We start from the raw sequence: 17,738 nt of genomic DNA, 5'->3' as shown, positions 1-17,738 counted from the left end.
GGTGTCGGAATCCTTTGTTCTTGCAGCTGTCCGTGTAGGTCAGTCATGATGTTCCTGTAAACCTCCAGTAAGACAAATGGTATTCAGTGTTCTGCAACTTTGTATCTCTATACGAATGGGAAAGTATTATTTTTTTAAAAGTCAGACCCTTGAGAATGGCCTATCGTGTATTTCAGGCTATAGGCAACATTCTTAACTTGTAGCAAAAGCAATAAAATACAAAGGTTGAAGTAAAAGAAACAGATCTAATATGGAGTCAGATTTCTTCTTCCCTGTTACACCAGGATATTCATGATGATGCAGTCGAGGTACAGAACAGTTTTAACACCACAAGGGTTTCTCCTGTTGCCCTTTTATAGCCACTCCTACTTTCCTCCTACCCTCATCTCCTTCTCAACCCCTGGCAACAACTGATCTGTCTTCCATTTCTATAATTTTGTCATTTCAAGAATGTTACACAAATATAATCACATACTATGTAAACTTTTGCATTTGGCTTTTTTCACTGCATAATTCTCTAGCGATTGAGCCAGGTTGTTGATGTTGTTGCCTCTTCTTCAACTCTAAGTCTGGGACTTATGAGGCAAAAGAAAATCCCAGGGAAACTGTCTCTGTGCTTTTCCTTGAGTCCCTATTTTCCTAACTGATCTGCTGCCTTCTCTCCATTTTTCAGGGTCTTATGCTTGTCTTATATTTAAAATGTCCAAGGTTCTTAGTAGTACTTAGTGAGAAGAATAGGGAAAAGGACCTCTACACCATCTTCCCAAAAGCAGAAATCGGTGAGACTGGTTTTTGAAAGTTCAGAATAGCCAAGAACTTTGCTCTGGTGAAGTCTAATTGACTGCAAGGGGGAAATATTTCTGTGGGGGCATGTTTTACAAAAGAATTTTGGTTTGGAAAAATTGATGTTTTTCTCATTCAAAATGGCTAAGACCCTATCCCAGCTCTGGGATTGTAATTCAGATTTTGAAAAAAGATAATTTTAAGAAAATGCTAAAAGTACAGTTAAAAAGAACAAGTTTCTTCAGACATGTATTATTCTTTCATTTTGATTATAGAATAACAGAGCCAGAACTTTGAAAGTTTGTCTTTTCCATCAGCTCATGAAGACCAAGGCCTAAATCATGTTAGACAGAGATTGCAATTTTTGAAAGTTGTCTCGGGAGAAAGGAAAATATTGTTACTTTCCTAACAGCTCAAATAAAGAAGATATGTCATTGTTTATTTTGAATTTCTATATATAAAACTTGCTAGCATGCTTTTTATTATTTTTTTTTTTGTGGTACGCAGGCCTCTCACTGTTGTGGCATCTTCCGTCGCGGAGCACAGACTCTGGACGCGCAGGCTCAGTGGCCGTGGCTCATGGGCCTCGCCGCTTCACGGCATGTGGGATATTCCTGGACCGGGGCTCGAACCCGTGTCCCCTGCATCGGCAGGCAGACTCTCAACCACTGCACCACCAGGGAAGCCCGCTAGCATGCTTTTTAAATTTTAACACATAGTATTTCCCATGAGATGTATCTCCCATCAATAGTTGCATTGCAGTACTTTCAGTTGATATGTGATAGCCCAGTCTCTTTTTTTCACTTGTTAGACTTTCTTACTTTTTTACTCCACCAACTTGTTTGTGCATTTAAAAAAAAGAGAGTTTATTTTCTTTTAGGATAGATTTTCGAATGTGAAAATTGAGTTTTGATACCTCTCATGAACTGGTTTTGATTGAACAAAATAAAATATTACATAATATTCTAAAAGTATTTCAATGGATTGTATATTGTAAACTGTGGTCTTTCAGGAGAAACAACAAGAACAACAAAACAAAACAAAAAGATCCTCTGGAACTTAGTTAAGCCAAGGTGAAGATGTAAAGAAATGACAGTACTATTGGACTTTTGTCTTGTCATGTTTTCTTTAATGGTATAGAACAATAGCATAATTTCTTTAACAGAAGGGACTCAGACACCATGTAGATTTTCTTCCGAAACCCTGTCCGTGTAAGAGGAAAAATACCTGGCATATTTTTCTTACACACTGTGGAAATTATGATTACATTGATCACATGAATTTCATTTCTTTACAGCCAATGTTTTTCAGTCTATAGGGAGAAGTGTATTATTTTCCCCCTTAAATTTTCTGTTATGTAGTCATTCATAACAGGCATTTTCTTTCAAATGGCATCTTGTAATATTTTAAGAGTAGGTCACCACAAGACTGATATTTTATAAAAGTAAAACTTATCAAAACTTGCATGTCTGTCAGTTGATTTTAAATGGCAAAATGATGCCAAAAAGGCATCAGGAAAGGAGTAAAATACAGAAGATCCTAGTTAGGTGGTCAGAGATTAACTTGAGTCTGCCTAGCAAATGCAAGGAATAGATAGAGGTAGAAAAAGCAAGTTGAGAAAACATTCTTGGATTAAAAAGTAACAGGATTAATTTAATCAAGTGGTAGTATTTTAGGACATCCATGATATAAATGAGAATAAAAATAAACGTTACCTCAGCATACACATGTATTATATGTAATTCATATAATTATATATTAAGCGATGAAACTAATATATTTTATAAATGTGTTAATAATTAAACATGTACTTATATTCATACATATTTTTAAAATATAAGCTCTTTCTAGGAGAGGGACACAGCTAAAAATAATAGTAGAGGCAAGCAGGTTTAAGGGGCTATGAGTAATTAAAAAAAATGATCAGGAGTCTGAGGATACATTTATGAAATGAGATGAAAAGAACTGAATTTCTTTGGGTATGAGCAAAGGCAGGATGTGATAAACTCCTCAGGTATTTGAATGAGACATGTACTCACAGGGCAGGGACTGGGTTTTTTTTTGTTTTGTTTTGTTTTTTTGTGGTACGCGGGCTTCTCACTGTTGTGGCCTCTCCCGTTGCGGAGCACAGGCTCCGGACGCGCAGGCTCAGCGGCCATGGCTCACGGGCCCAGCCGCTCCGCGGCATGTGGGATCTTCCCGGACCGGGGCACGAACCCATGTCCCCTGCATCGGCAGGCGGACTCTCAACCACTGCACCACGAGGGAAGCCCAGGGACTGGGTTTTATGTCAAGGGTGAAGTGTGCACTGGATAGGAGATGGATTTTTTGGAAGGTAGTTCTTTCTAGAAGCTACTCCACTGGACTTATGCTGTAGGGAATATATGTTGCTCTGTAACGGTGGGGATAGAGGGACCAAATGGCAGTGACAGAAAAAATTCCTTCTTCCCTGGGTTACTATGGTGACTGGGCTCAGGCACATGATCTACCATGGGGAGGCATTTTGGGCAATGAGGGCATTCTCTCTCTTTCCAGATTGGCAAAGGAACCCCATAGATTTGTGAATTTTCAGGGAGCCATTTGCCTACATAACATATTTTTCCTGTATTTCCTTTGCCTGAAAACAATTGGATTTGTTTTTCAGGTTTGTTTGTTAACCAGGATTAGAGATGGTTCCCTAGGACCCACAAGACAATTGTCTATTTCACATCATACACATGAAATGGGAACAATGGGAACCATCTCTAATCCTGTTTAACAAACACTGAGGACCTGCTCAGGACCAGTTGTAAACTTTATAGTATAAAGTGTATGAAATGTTCTCATACACAAGCTCTTATCGGTTTCTCCAAGAACTTAAGGGTAGGCGCTAATTTTACAATCTCTGTTTTATAGACCAGGTAATAGACTAGAAAGATTGAGCTTCTGTGTTATGGATCTGGTAAGTCCAGAACTTCAAATCCAAATAAATGTTCTTTCTGCTTAATCCAACTTAACACAGATCCTGCCCTGAAAATCCAGTGGTTCTGTGAGAGGGAAAAGCCATTTTACCCCACAGATCATTAAAATATAAGATGACAGAGAGAGTTACCAAGCTCCCTTCGTGAAAATATCTTTATTTCAAAGCGCTTCTCCTGTTTCTGGTCACTTTACCCCTAATTTTCCTGGAGAAGTGGGAGGTGCCCCCTTCTCTTACCGTGTGTCCAGTCTGCACACATGCAGGACACACTGCCCCAGACTGCAAAGGGCTGGGGTTGATGGGAAGTGACGTGTTCAACATTGGCAACTTCTTTGAGATCGGGAGTGTGGAGTGGTGGGGCATGAAGGAAGGAAGGGAAGTAGAAGGGTAGAGCTACTGCGTCATCTGATAAGGATAATTAGTTGTTTAATTGATAATTTAATTGTTATTGGGGGTGTAGGGAAGGGGTTTGAGTACGTTTTCAGACAGAGGAGAAGGAGTCAATAGAGAGGAAATAAGAGTGTAGGAGGAGAGATAATTAATAGACCAAAGCCACAAACAAGGTGGGAGAGAAATGGATGCAATGGCGCAAGCAGGGGGCTTTGCCTTGGAAAGACTGAGGGACACTCCTTAGGTAATTGAGCTAATTCTTTTATTATGTTTACTGTGTCCCAGACAGCATTCTAAGTGCCAGCTATCTATATATATTTTTTAAAATCTTCACAACCACCCTATAAGGTAGATACTCCAGTAATCCCCTGTTCTATACATGAGGAACTAAGACTCAGAAAAGCTAAATGACTTGCCCAGGGCCACATGAGTAGCTATGGAAGCAGCATTCAAACCCAAGCAGCATGGCTCCAAAGTTCATGCTTTTAACCGCTATGGTACAGTGAGGAAAGGAGGACCAGCTAGATAAAGATGATAGAGGAGGGAAGTTTAGGGAGTTTAAGCAAGATGGCCTTGATCTCCTTAGGCAGTGTTTGTGCATTTGAGTGTACTGAGTATATTTGAGAAACAGGTACTGAAAACTGACTTAGTGGTAAGTGTTGCCTTAGTTATTTGCATATGTCTGAACTCTCCCTCAGTACTGAGTTGTCCATTACTATGGAAGGAGAACAGCTGTATGCAATGCAACGTCCTAATGGTCATCTGTGTATAACAAATGTTTGTTGATCAATTAGTAGCTGTCACATTATTAGTAAGTCTCTAAATAACTTGCAGTTGCCTCCAGAGCAGATACAGTCACACAAAACCATTACTCTTTTGTTTGTCAGATGTGCCTCCTTCCAGCTCAGCCCTTCTGATGGCACACATGCACATCTATTTAAACTCAGGGTGGCAGGATAAAGTACTTTCCTGACCACAACGCTGAAGGTAGACTTCCCGGCCAGTCTATAAAGTAAAATAAAATATTCTTAGCTACACATTAGACTGACTTCCATGAAGATAATTTGTAAAACCAAACAATAAAAACTCCTTACTTATGTATACAGTTTCTTAATCAGATCTTTTGTCCTCAACTGATGAAAACAATACTAGGGCAATGTTTGGGTAAGTGTAAGGCCAATTACAAGGTTAAAAGGCACAGTCTCCAAGACCAGTCCTCACTTCTGACACTAACTGCAAGTTCAAGGTGTTCCCCAGACCACTCTCAGGTTCAATAATTCCATAGAAAGACTGACAGAACCCACTGAAACCCACGATTATTGTTTGTTACAGGGAAAGGCTACAGACAAAGATCAGCCAAAGGAAGAGATGTATAAAGCAGAGTCAGATGTTTCCAGATGTGAAGCTTCCACTGTCCCTTCCCTTTGGCGTCAGGATGCGTTACACTACTTTCATTGGTGTGTGATAGCACACATGGAGTAGGCCACCAAGGAAGCTTACCTGAACTTTGGTGTCCAGAGTTTTTATTGGACTTCATCACACAATCCATAGTTGATTGATTGTCCACGTTGTTAATCTCTGTCTCCAGGTCGATTGATACCACATGACCCGAAGCAACCACGTGAAATCACATGGTTGGTGTTTCTGGAGTGTCCAGTCCCCACCCTAAGATTATCTGGTGTGGCCAAACTTGCCCTAATGAACAAAAACACTCATATCAGGTATGAAATAGTTTACCTTCCAGAAGCCAACAGCAGAGGCAGACTTCTCTTTGGGCAAAGTCAAATTCTTTATTATATAGCAAGTGTATCTCAAAAGCTCAACGCAACATAGATCTGTTTCTCCTTCATACCCCATGGCCAGCTTGGGATGAATGAGGCCTCTGCTCCACAGTTCCTCACTCAGGGCCCAGACTGATGGAACCAACGTCATCTGGAGTGTCACGCTGCCATGACAAAGTCAGGCATGTAATGAATCATGTGCTGGCCGTTCAGGCAGAAGTGACACTTGTTGCTTCTCACATTTCATTGGCTGATGCAAGTTTGACAGTCATATCCAGTTTGGGGGTTGGGAAGAGAAGAACCATTTTATTCTGTGCCCTGAAAGAAGAGGACTGATCTTAAAAGTCCCAGGGACTTATCTCTACCCTAAGGGATTTATCTCTAAAAACAAATAGACCCACAGAAAGGACTTTTAGCCATTGCTTCTGTTTTTCCTCCTTATTGACCTACCTAATTGAGACATCAGAGTTTGATCGTGGAATCCTAGAAATTCTGCTTCCTTGCTGTCAGCTCCAGCTCTTCTCATTCTGCCATCCACTTTTAGACCAAGGTCTCTGACTCTTGCTGGTATACCCGATGAATTTATTCCCAAAGTTTATTTAGGGTATTGGGATCTAACAAGTCCTGATATAAAGAGGAAGAAATTTGGCCCATTTCTTGCATGTACCTCATTCCTCTTCCTCCAAAGAACCCCATCTCTCTAGCCACATAGTAGTTGCTGATCTCTGAGCATACTATGAGAATCCATGACTCTATGCCTTTGATTATATGGTTCCTTTACAGAAATGCCCTGCCCACCTGTCCAACAGACCAGACTATTTATCCTTTAGGACTCAACTCACATTTCTTTTTCTGTAATTTTTGTGCATTGCTTTCCCATAAAAGAATCCATTGGCTTTCAGTAAACCTCTGTTATCACTGTTTCTTTAATCGATTGACTATTTGTGCCTCTTGTTAAAGATTTGAGGGTAGAAATGCTGTCTTTTTTCCTCTTTGTATCCCCAGTATGTTACCGGGCAGAGTAACTTAATAGATTGTTATTGAACTGAAGATGTGGAAACATTGAATCCCTAGAGTTAACAGAAGAGAGAGGTCTTTTTTATCAGTTATAACGGGTCCTCTTAACTAGAGAAAAATCTCCTTTCAACTAAATTATTTCTAACCGTTAAAGGTTAATCCTTTGTTTTATGTAATAAATTACCTAACGTATATAATTATAAAAGAGGGATTTTCTTTTCTTTTTTCTTGAGGTTTTTTTAAATTGAAGTATATTGATTTATAATGTCCTGTTAGTTTCAGATGTACCCAGTGATTCAGCTTTATATATATATATATATATATATATATATATATATATATATGTAATATATGTATTCTTTTTCAGATTCTTTTCCCCTATAGGTTATTACAAAATACTGAGTATAGTTCCCTGTGCTATACAGTAGGTCCTTGTTGGTTATCTATTTTATATAAAGTAGCGTGTATATGTTAATCCCAAACTCCTAATTTATCCCTCTGCCCTCCTTTCCCCTTGGTAACTGTAAGCTTGTTTTCTATGTCTGTGGGTCTATTTCTTTTTTGTAAATATGTTCATTTGTACCTTTTTTTTTCGAGTCCACATATAAGCAATATCATAAGATATTTGTCTTTGTCTGACTTACTTCACTTAATATGATAATTCTAGGTCCATTCATTTTGCTGCAACATGAATTTCATTCTCTTTTATGGTTGAGTAATATTCCATTGTGTATATACACCACACCTTCTTTATCCATTCATCTGTTGATGGACACTTAGGTTGTTTCCATGTCTTGGTCATTGTAAACAGTGCTGCAATGAATATTGGGGTGCATCTTTCTTTCCAAATTATAGTTTTCTCCAGATATATGCCCAGGAGTGGGTTTACAGGATCATATGGTAACTCTATTTTTAGTTTTATAAGGAATCTCTGTACTTTTCTCCATAGTGGCTGTTAAAAGAGGGATTTTAACAAAGATTTCACCTGTGCTTAAGTATCAGCACTTGATTTTCTGCATAATGTATTTCTATATTATATCCACAGTCCTAGGGCCTAGACTGGCTGCTGTTGATTACAAGGGGACTGGATGGGTTCAGGAGATGGAAGAGTTTCCTGACCGAGAACTGTGAACTGAAGTGGGTCAGTGCCAGACATATTCCTCTGAAAAATAAAGAAAGCTCTGAGGTCAAAAGACATACACTCGGCCCACAACATTTTTTTTTAACCAGTAAGGAAAATAATTGTGCAACATTTTCTTCAGGTATATATATATATATATATATATATATATATATATATATATTTAACATCATTATTGGAGTATAATTGCTTTACAATGGTGTGTTAGTTTCTGCTTTAAAACACAGTGAATCAGTTATACATATACATATGTTCTCATATCTCTTCCCTCTTGCGTCTCCCTCCCTCCCACTCTCCCTATCCCACCCCTCTAGGTGGTCACAAACCACCGAGCTGGTCTCCCTGTGCTATGCAGCTGTTTCCCACTAGCTATCTATTTTACGTTTCTTAGTGTATATATGTCCATGCTACTCTCTCACTTTGTCACAGCTTACCCTTCCCCCTCCCCATATCCTCAAGTCCATTCTCTAGTAGGTCTGTGTCTTTATTCCTGTCTTACCCCTAGGTTCTTCATGACCATTTTTTTTTCTTTTTCTTAGATTCCATATATATGTGTTAGCATATGGTATTTGTTTTTCTCTTTCTGACTTACTTCACTCTGTATGACAGACTCTAGGTCCATCCACCTCACTACAAATAACTCAATTTCATTTCTTTTTATGGCTGAGTAATATTCCGTTGTATATATGGGCCACATCTTCTTTATCCATTCATCTGTTGATGGACACTTAGGTTGCTTCCATGTCCTGGCTATTGTAAATAGAGCTGCAATGAACATTTTGGTACATGACTCTTTTTGAATTATGGTTTTCTCAGGGTATATGCCCAGTAGTGGGATTGCTGGGTCATATGGCAGTTCTATTTGTAGTTTTTTAAGGAACCTCCTTACTGTTCTCCACAGTGGCTGTATCAATTTACATTCCCACCAACAGTGCAAGAGGGTTCCCTTTTCTCCACACCCTCTCCAGCATTCATTGTTTCCAGATTTTTTGATGATGGCCATTCTGACTGATGTGAGATGATATCTCATTATAGTTTTGATTTGCATTTCTCTAATGATTAGTGATGTTGAGCATTCTTTCATGTGTGTGTTGGCAGTCTGTATATCTTCTTTGGAGAAATGTCTATTTAGGTCTTCTGCCCATTTTTGGATGGGGTTGTTTGTTTTTTTGTTATTGAGCTGCATGAGCTGCTTGTAAATTTTGCAGATTAATCCTTTGTCAGTTGCTTCATTTGCAAATATTTTCTCCCATTCTGAGGGTTGTCTTTTCATCTTGTTTGTGGTTTCCTTTGCTGTGCAAAAGCTTTTAAGTTTCATTAGGTCCCATTTGTTTATTTTTGTTTTTATTTCCATTACTCTAGGAGGGGGGTCAAAAAGGATCTTGCTGTGATTTATGTCATAGAGTGACCTGCCTATGTTTTCCTCTAAGAGTTTGATAGTTTCTGGCCTTACATTTAGGTCTTTAATCCATTTTGAGCGTATTTTTGTGTATGGTGTTAGGGAGTGATCTAATCTCATACTTTTACATGTACCTGTCCAGTTTTCCCAGCACCACTTATTGAAGAGGCTGTCCTTTCTCCACTGTACTTTCCTGCCTCCTTTATCAAAGATAAGGTGACCATATGTGCGTGTGTTTATTTCTGGGCTTTCTATCCTGTTCCATTGATCTATCTTTCTGTTTTTGTGCCAGTACCATATTGTCTTGATTACTATAGCTTTGTCGTATAGTCTGAAGTCAGGAAGCCTGATTTCTCCAGCTCCATTTTTCGTTCTCAAGATTGCTTTGGCTCTTCGGGGTCTTTTGTGTTTCCATACAAATTGTGAAATTTTTTGTTCTCATTCTGTGAAAAATGCCAGTGGTAGTTTGATAGGGATTGCATTGAATCTGTAGATTGCTTTTGGTAGTAGAGTCATCTTCACAATGTTGATTCTTCCAATCCAAGAACATGGTATATCTCTCCATCTATTTGTATCATCTTTAATTTCTTTCATCAGTGTCTTATAATTTTCTGCATACACGTCTTTTATCTCCTTAGGTAGGTTTATTCCTAGATATTTTATTCTTTTTGTTGCAATGGTAAATGGGAGTGATTTCTTAATTTCACTTTCAAAGTTTTCATCGTTAGTGTATAGCAATGCCAGATATTTCTGTGCATTAATTTTGTATCCTGCTACTTTACCAAATTCATTGATTAACTCTATTTGTTTTCTGCTAGCATCTTTAGGATTCTCTATGTATAGTATCATGTCATCTGCAAACAGTGACAGCTTTACTACTTCTTTTCTGATTTGGATTCCTTTTGTTTCTTTTTTCTTCTCTGATTGCTGTGGCTAAAACTTCCAAAACTATGTTGAATAAGAGTGGTGCAAGTGGGCAACCTTGACGTGTTCCTGATCTTAGTGGGAATGGTTTCAGTTTTTCACCATTGAGGACGATGCTGGCTGTGGGTTTGTCATATATGGCCTTTATTATGTTGAGGAAAGTTCCCTCTATGCCTACTTTCTGCAGGGTTTTTATCATAAATGGGTGTTGAATTTTGTCGAAAGCTTTCTCTGAATCTATTGAGATGATCATATGGTTTTTCTCCTTCAATTTGTTAATATGGTGTATCACATTGATTGATTTGCGTATATTGAAGAATGCTTGCATCCCTGGAATAAACCCCACTTGATCATGGTGTATGATCCTTTTAATGTGCTTTTGGATGCTGTTTGCTAGTATTTTGTTCAGGATTTTTGCATCTATGTTCATCAGTAACATTGGCCTGTAGTTTTCTTTCTTTGTGACATCTTTGTCTGGTTTTAGCATCAGGGTGATGGTAGCCTCGTAGAATGAGTTTGGGAGTGTTCCTCCCTCTGCGATAATTTGGAAGAGTTTGAGAAGGATAGGTGCTAGCTCTTCTCTAAATGTTTGATAAAATTCGCCTGTGAAGCCATCTGGTCCTGGGCTTTTGTTTGTTGGAAGCTTTTTAATCACAGTTTCAATTCCAGTGCTTGTGATTGGTCTGTTCATATTTTCTATTTCTTCTTGGTTCAGTCTCGGCAGGTTGTGCATTTTTTAGAATTTGTCCATTTCTTCCAGGTTGTCCATTTTATTGGCATAGAGTTGCTTGTAGTAATCTCTCATGATCCTTTGTATTTCTGCAGTGTCAGTTGTTACTTCTCCTTTTTCATTTCTAATTCTATTGATTTGAGTCTTCTCCCATTTTTTCTTGATGAGTCTGGCTAAAGGTTTATCAATTTTGTTTATCTTTTAAAGAACCAGCTTTTAGTTTTATTGATCTTTGCTATCGTTTCCTTCATTTCTTTTTCATTTATTTCTGATTTGATCTTTATGATTTCTTTCCTTCTGCTAACTTTGGGGTTTTTTTGTTCTTCTTTCTCTAATTGCTTTAGGTGCAAGGTTAGGTTTGTTTGAGATGTTTCCTGTTTCTTAAGGTAGGATTGTATTGCTAAAAACTTCCCCCTTAGAACTGCTTTTGCTGCATCCCATAGGTTTTGGGTCATCTTGTCTCCATTGTCATTTGTTTCTAGGTATTTTTAGATTTCCTCTTTGATTTCTTCAGTGATCTCTTGGTTATTAAGTAGTGTATTGTTTAGACTCCATGTGTTCGTAGTTTTTACAGATCTTTTCCTGTAATTGATATCTAGTGTCATAGAGTTGTGGTTGGAAAAGATACTTCATACGATTTCAATTTTCTTAAATTTACCAAGGCTTGATTTGTGACCCAAGATATGATCTATCCTGGAGAATGTTCCATGAGCACTTGAGAAAATTGTGTATTCTGTTGCTTTTGGATGGAATGTCCTATAAATATCAAATAAGTCCATCTTGTTTAATGTATCATTTAAAGCTTGTGTTTCCTTATTTATTTTCATTTTGGATGATCTGTCCATTGGTGAAAGTGGGGTGTTATAGCGTGTTACTGTCGATTTCCCCTTTATGTCTGTTAGTATTTGCCTTATGTATTGAGGTGCTCCTATGTTGGGTGCATAAATATTTACGATTGTTATATCTTCTTCTTGGATTTATCCCTTGATCTTTATGTAGTGTCCTTTGTTTCTTGTAATAGTCTTTATTTTAAAGTCTATTTTGTCTGATATGAGAATTGCTACCCCAGCTTTCTTTTGATTTCCATTTGCATGGAATATCTTTTTGCATCCCCTCACTTTCCATCTGTAAGTGTCCCTAGGTTTGAAGTGGGTGTCTTACAGACAGCATATATATGGGTCTTGTTTTTGTATCCATTCAGCCAGTCTGTGTCTTTGGCTGGGAGCATTCAATCCATTTACATTAAGGTAATTATCGATATGTATGTTCCTATTCCCATATTCTTAATTGTTTTGGGTTTGCTATTGGAGGTCTTTTCCTTCTCTTGTGTTTCTTGCCTAGAGAAGTTCCTTTAGCATTTGTTGTAAAGCTGGTTTGATGGTGCTGAACTCTGTCAGCTTTTGCTTGTCTGTAAAGGTTTTAATTTCTCCATCAAATCTGAATGAGATCCTTGCTGGGTAGAGTAATCTTGGTTGTAGGTTTTTCTCCTTCATCAGTTTAAATATGTCCTGCCAGTCCCTCCTGGTTTGCAGAGTTTCTGCTGAAAGATCAGCTGTTAACCTTATGGTGATTCCCTTGTGTGTTATTTTTCCCTTGCTGCTTTTAATATGTTTTCTTTGTATTTAATTTTTGATAGTTTGATTAATATGTGTCTTGGCATGTTTCTCCTTGGATTTATCCTGTGTGGGACTCTCTGTCCTTCCTGAACTTGACTAACTATTTCCTTTCCCATATTAGGGAAGTTTTCAACTATAATCTCTTCAAATATTTTCTCAGTCCCTTTCTTTTTTCTTGTCTTCTTCTGGGACCCCTGTAATTCGAATGTTGGTGCATTTAATGTTGTCCTATAGGTCTCTGAGACTGTCCTCAGTTCTTTCCATTCTTTTTTCTTTATTCTGCTCTGAAGTAATTATTTCCACTATTTTATCTTCCAGGTCACTTATCCGTTCTTCTGCCTCAGTTATTCATCCCTTCTAGAGTATTTTTATTTTATATATTGTGTTGTTCATCATTGCTTGTTTCCTCTTTAGTTCTTCTAGGTCCTTGTTAAATGTTTCTTGCATTTTTTCTACTCTATTTCCAAGATTTTGGGTCATCTTTACTATCATTATTCTGAATTCTTTTTCAGGTAGACTGCCTATTTCCTCTTCATTTTTTAGGTCTGGTGGGTTTTTACTTTGCTCCTTCATCTGCTGTGTGTTTTTCTCATTTTGCTTATTTACTGTGTTTGGGATCTCCTTTTTGCAGGCTGCAGGTTCGTAGTTCCCATTGTTTTTGGTGTCTGTCCCCAGTGGCTAAGGTTGGTTCAGTGGGTTGTGTAGGCTTCCTGGTGGAGGGGACTAGTGCCTGTGTTCTGGTGGATGAGACTGGATCTTGTCTTTCTGGTGGGCAGGTCCACGTCTGGTGGTGTGTTTTGGGGTGTCTGTGGCCTTATTATGATTTTAGGCAGCCTCTCTGCTAATGGACGGGGGCTGTGTTCCTGTCTTGCTAGTTTTTTGGCCATAGGGTGTCCACCACTGTAGCTTGCTGGTCGTTGAGTGAAGCTGGGTGTTGGTGTCAAGATGGAGATCTCTGGGAGATTTTTGCTGTTTGATATTACGTGGAGCTGGGAGGTGTCTTGTGGACCAGTGTCCTGAAGTTGGCTCTCCCACCTCAGAGGCACAGCACTGACTCCTGGCTGGAGCACCAAGAGCCTTTCATCCACACGGCTCAGAATAAAAGGGAGAAAAAATAGAAAGAATGAAAGAAAGAGGATAAAATAAAGTAGGATAAAATAAAATAAAGTTATTAAAAAGAAGAAGAAAAAAAAGAACAGAGGGACAGAATCCTAGGACAAATGGTGAAAGCAAAGCTATACAGACAAAATCTCACCCAGAAGCATACACATACACACTCACAAAAAAGAAGAAAAGGGGAAAATATAATATATCTTGCTCCCAAAGTCCACCTCCTCAATTTGGGATGATTCATTGTCTATTCAGGTATTCCACAGATGCAGGGTACATCAAGTTGATTGTGGAGATTTAATCCGCTGCTTCTGAGGCTGCTGGGAGAGATTTCCCTTTCTCTGTTCGCACAGCTCCCAGGGTTCAGCTTTGGTTTTGGCCCCGCCTCTGCGTGTAGGTCGCCTGAGGGCGTCTGTTCTTCGCTCAGACAGGATGGGGTTAAAGGAGCAGCTGATTCGGGGGCTCTGGCTCACTCAGGCCAGGGGGAGGGAGGGGTACGGAGTGCAGGGCGGGCCTGCGGCGGCAGAGGCCGGCGTGACGTTGCACCAGCCTGAGGCGCGCCGTGCGTTTTCCTGGGGAAGTTGTCCCTGGATCACGGGACCCTGGCAGTGGCGGGCCGCACAGGATCCCGGGAGGGGAGGTGGGGTTAGTGACCTGTTTTTGCTCACAGGCTTCTTGGTGGCGGCAGCAGCAGCCTGAGAGTCTATGCCTGTCTCTGGGGTCCACTCTTTTTAGCCGTGGCTCGTGCCATCTCTGGAGCTCCTTTACGTGGCGCTCTTAATCCCCTCTCCTCGCGCACCAGGAACAAAGAGGGAAGAAAAAGTCTCTTTTCTCTTCGGCAGCTCCAGACTTTACCGGACTCCTTCCCGGCTAGCCGTGGCGCACTAGCCCCCTTCACGCTGTGTTCACGCAGCCAACCCCAGTCCTCTCCCTGCACTCCGACCGAAGTCCGAGCCTCAGCTCCCAGTCCCCGCCCGCCCCGGCGGGTGAGGAGACAAGCCTCTCGGGCTGGTGAGTGCTGGTCAGTGCTGGTCGGCACCGATCTTCTGTGCGGCAGTCTCTCCACTTTGCCCTCCGCACCCCTGTTGCTGTGCTCTCCTCCGTGGCTCTGAAACTTCCCCCCATGCCCACCCCCCCGTCTCCGCCCGCAAAGGGGCTTCTAGTGTGTGGAAACCTTTCCTCCTTCACAGCTCCCTCCCACTGGTGCAGGTCCCGTCCCTATTCTTTGGCCTCTGTTTATTCTTTTTTCTTTTTCCCTACCCAGGTATGTGGGGAGTTTCTTGCCTTTTGGGAGTTCTGAGGTCTTCTTCCAGCGTTCAGTAGGTCTTCTATAGGAGCATTTCCACGTGTAGATATATTTCTGATGTATCTGTGGGGAGGAAGGTGATCTCCGTGTCTTACTCTTCTGCCATCTTCTCCTGGTCCCCCCTTCAGGTATATTTGTTAAGCTCTTTTGTCCCCTTCAAAGCTTTCTTTGATATATGGAGTTGGAGGAAAGGGAAAATGGAGAGAGAGAGAAAAAATTAAAATGTATTTTAAATAATATAATTCAAAGGGACCTACGTTCTACACCCTTAACACCAATGTTTTGGGCCATTTAGATATTTGGGCTCTCTACTGGTGCCTTTTTCATGAGAATGCTGTGTGGATTGCTGGTTTGGAAAGGTGGGTAGGAATTGGAGATGTCAAAGAGGGTAGGCTCCTAATTCAGCAGGTTGTTAGAAAATTGAAATTTAGGAAGAGAGCCACACATCTCAGGTTGCCAGTGCCAGTTTGCGCTTGCTGTCCCAGCGTAATTCTTAATAGTGCCCTATTTGATTCTCAAAAGTGTCCTGTGTGGACTGGCCCCCCTCGTTTTAGGTCATGCAGAGTGGAGAATATTGGCGTGATGAACGGGAAAGATGAAGAGGGCTCAAGGGAGAGTTATGAGGGTAAATTCTGTGCAGGGTTTCCTTAAAAGGCTTCTCGTGCTTTCTGAAATGCCTCGCAGACTTTCTTCTGACGCACTTCTCATCATCAGTTTATTTTTCTTTGATGCAGTTCTTATGGGGCCAGTGTGTCTCAGCACGGCCTGGAATTCTGTTAGACTCGTGGGCAGCAGTGCTGCATCCATGTGTGATTCAAACCTGAACAGATGGGCTGTGAATGGGGTGATAAGAATAGAGAGAAGCACATAGCAGTAGACCAAACTTCCTGTGTACCCGCCTTTGAATACTGTTTCACTGTCTGAAATAGCATTCATCCTTTGGCTGGGATCATTTATTCCCTCTGGAATTAAGCAATGACATTGGCAGCAAAAGAAACTATTTTGGGAAGGAGATGTGGGAGGAATTTTGCGATGTATGACAGGCTGGGCAGAAGTACCTTTCATGCTTTTGAGGACCGCACTGTTCATTAGTGCCCTGGTAAAGAGAAACTGACAACTTTCCGATAATCCCAAGTGTAGTGAATGTTGAGGTGAATGCATACACACTGTCATCTACGAAGATTAGCAAAGACTGAGTTTAGATGCTTCAACTTAATTCACCTACATGGCAGAAAGGTGATTAGCCTCTAATGCAGGTGCTTTTGAGAAGGGGTAAGATATAACATCTTGTTCCTGTCCCCTTCCTCACATACACCCTTGCAGTTGTCTTTGCATATTCACATGCAGACTTTTCTAGATTGTTGGAGTTTAAAATAAGGCAATGAATGCTGTGTGTCCGCCCCCCTCCTTCCCCACGAAGCTGAGGTGGGTAGGGCTTGGCAGCTGGTAGCGGCTACAGAGATAAATAAGCATCAGGGCTCCTGGATGGACAGGGTGCAGAAGCGCCTGGGATGAGGTTGTGCCTTCCGTGGGACGAGGCCATGAGGATGGAGCTGCAGCTGGCGTCCAGAAGTTCAGGCAGTGAAAGGGAGGTGGGGCTTATAAGAACCCATTTAATAGTCCTTTTGATCAAGCTGTTGCATTTTTGGGGTGGGGAGAGTACTTTAGAGGACAGATGAAAGTCATTTCATGCTATTTTGTCATTTAATGGATGTATTTAATGAAAACCAGGGAATTATGTTAGTCTGTTCCTATTTGACTTTTCTATTTGATACTCTTCCGCTAATAAAGAGAACTGCCTTCAGAATTTAGTTTTTACAAATTTTCTGCAATTAGATATTAAAAACAGCAGCCCAGGGCTGCTTAACACTTTTCTATTTTGTTACTGATAACCAGTTTGGAAAACGTTTCTCTTTTTTTTTTTTTAATTAATTTTTATTGGAGTATAGTTGCGTTACAATGTTGCGTTAGCTTCTACTGCACAGCAAAATGAATCAGCCATATATATATATATATATATCCCCTCCCTTTTGGATTTCCCTCCTGTTTAGATGGGAAAACATTTTTCTATGGAAGGCTTTTGAATTCTCTTTTCAATGTGGTAGATGTAATAACCAAAGATGATTTTTGCTCTTTTATTATTTTTTTTCACTTCGGCAGTTGGGCTAATGAGAAAGGTGAAGATGTTGAGATTCCCCACTCCAGAGTGCTGTCTAGGTTTATGATAAGCATTTTGTAAACTATATCTCCTTGTTCACAAAGGTATAGTAAGTTTACTTAAAGTCAAAAATCATAAATACCTACGTGTTTTACATGCGGAGCTTGGTGAAGTGTCAGTGGTACCATTATAGACATCAATGGCCTTATATTAATTTTTTTTAGACAAATAAACTATCATTTTATTTTCCAGCTAAATGATTCAAAGATTGAATGATCTCAGAATTTGAAATATGCTGCTCTCTTTCTATCTGGACATGACATTAAATGTTCTTCATCTTCTTGTGACATTCTCTTTTTTAAAAAATCATTTCAATTTTTCATTTGAGAAATTGGTGGGAAAGACCTTTATATGGTGACAAGAC

The 17,738-nt window shown here is 40.0% G+C and overlaps 1 protein-coding gene across 2 annotated transcripts in view; it reads left to right on the top strand.

The window, feature by feature from the left end:
- Nucleotides 1-17,738, top strand: part of PHLDB2 (pleckstrin homology like domain family B member 2) — a 103,844-nt gene that overhangs the window by 14,938 nt on the left and 71,168 nt on the right. The window lies entirely within an intron of this gene.

This window comes from Phocoena phocoena, chromosome 4 (genome assembly GCF_963924675.1).
Source record: "Phocoena phocoena chromosome 4, mPhoPho1.1, whole genome shotgun sequence".
NCBI classification, from domain to species: domain Eukaryota; kingdom Metazoa; phylum Chordata; class Mammalia; order Artiodactyla; family Phocoenidae; genus Phocoena; species Phocoena phocoena.
The sequence above is the reverse complement of the archived record's forward strand: the minus strand, read 5'-3'. Positions and strand labels throughout refer to the sequence as shown.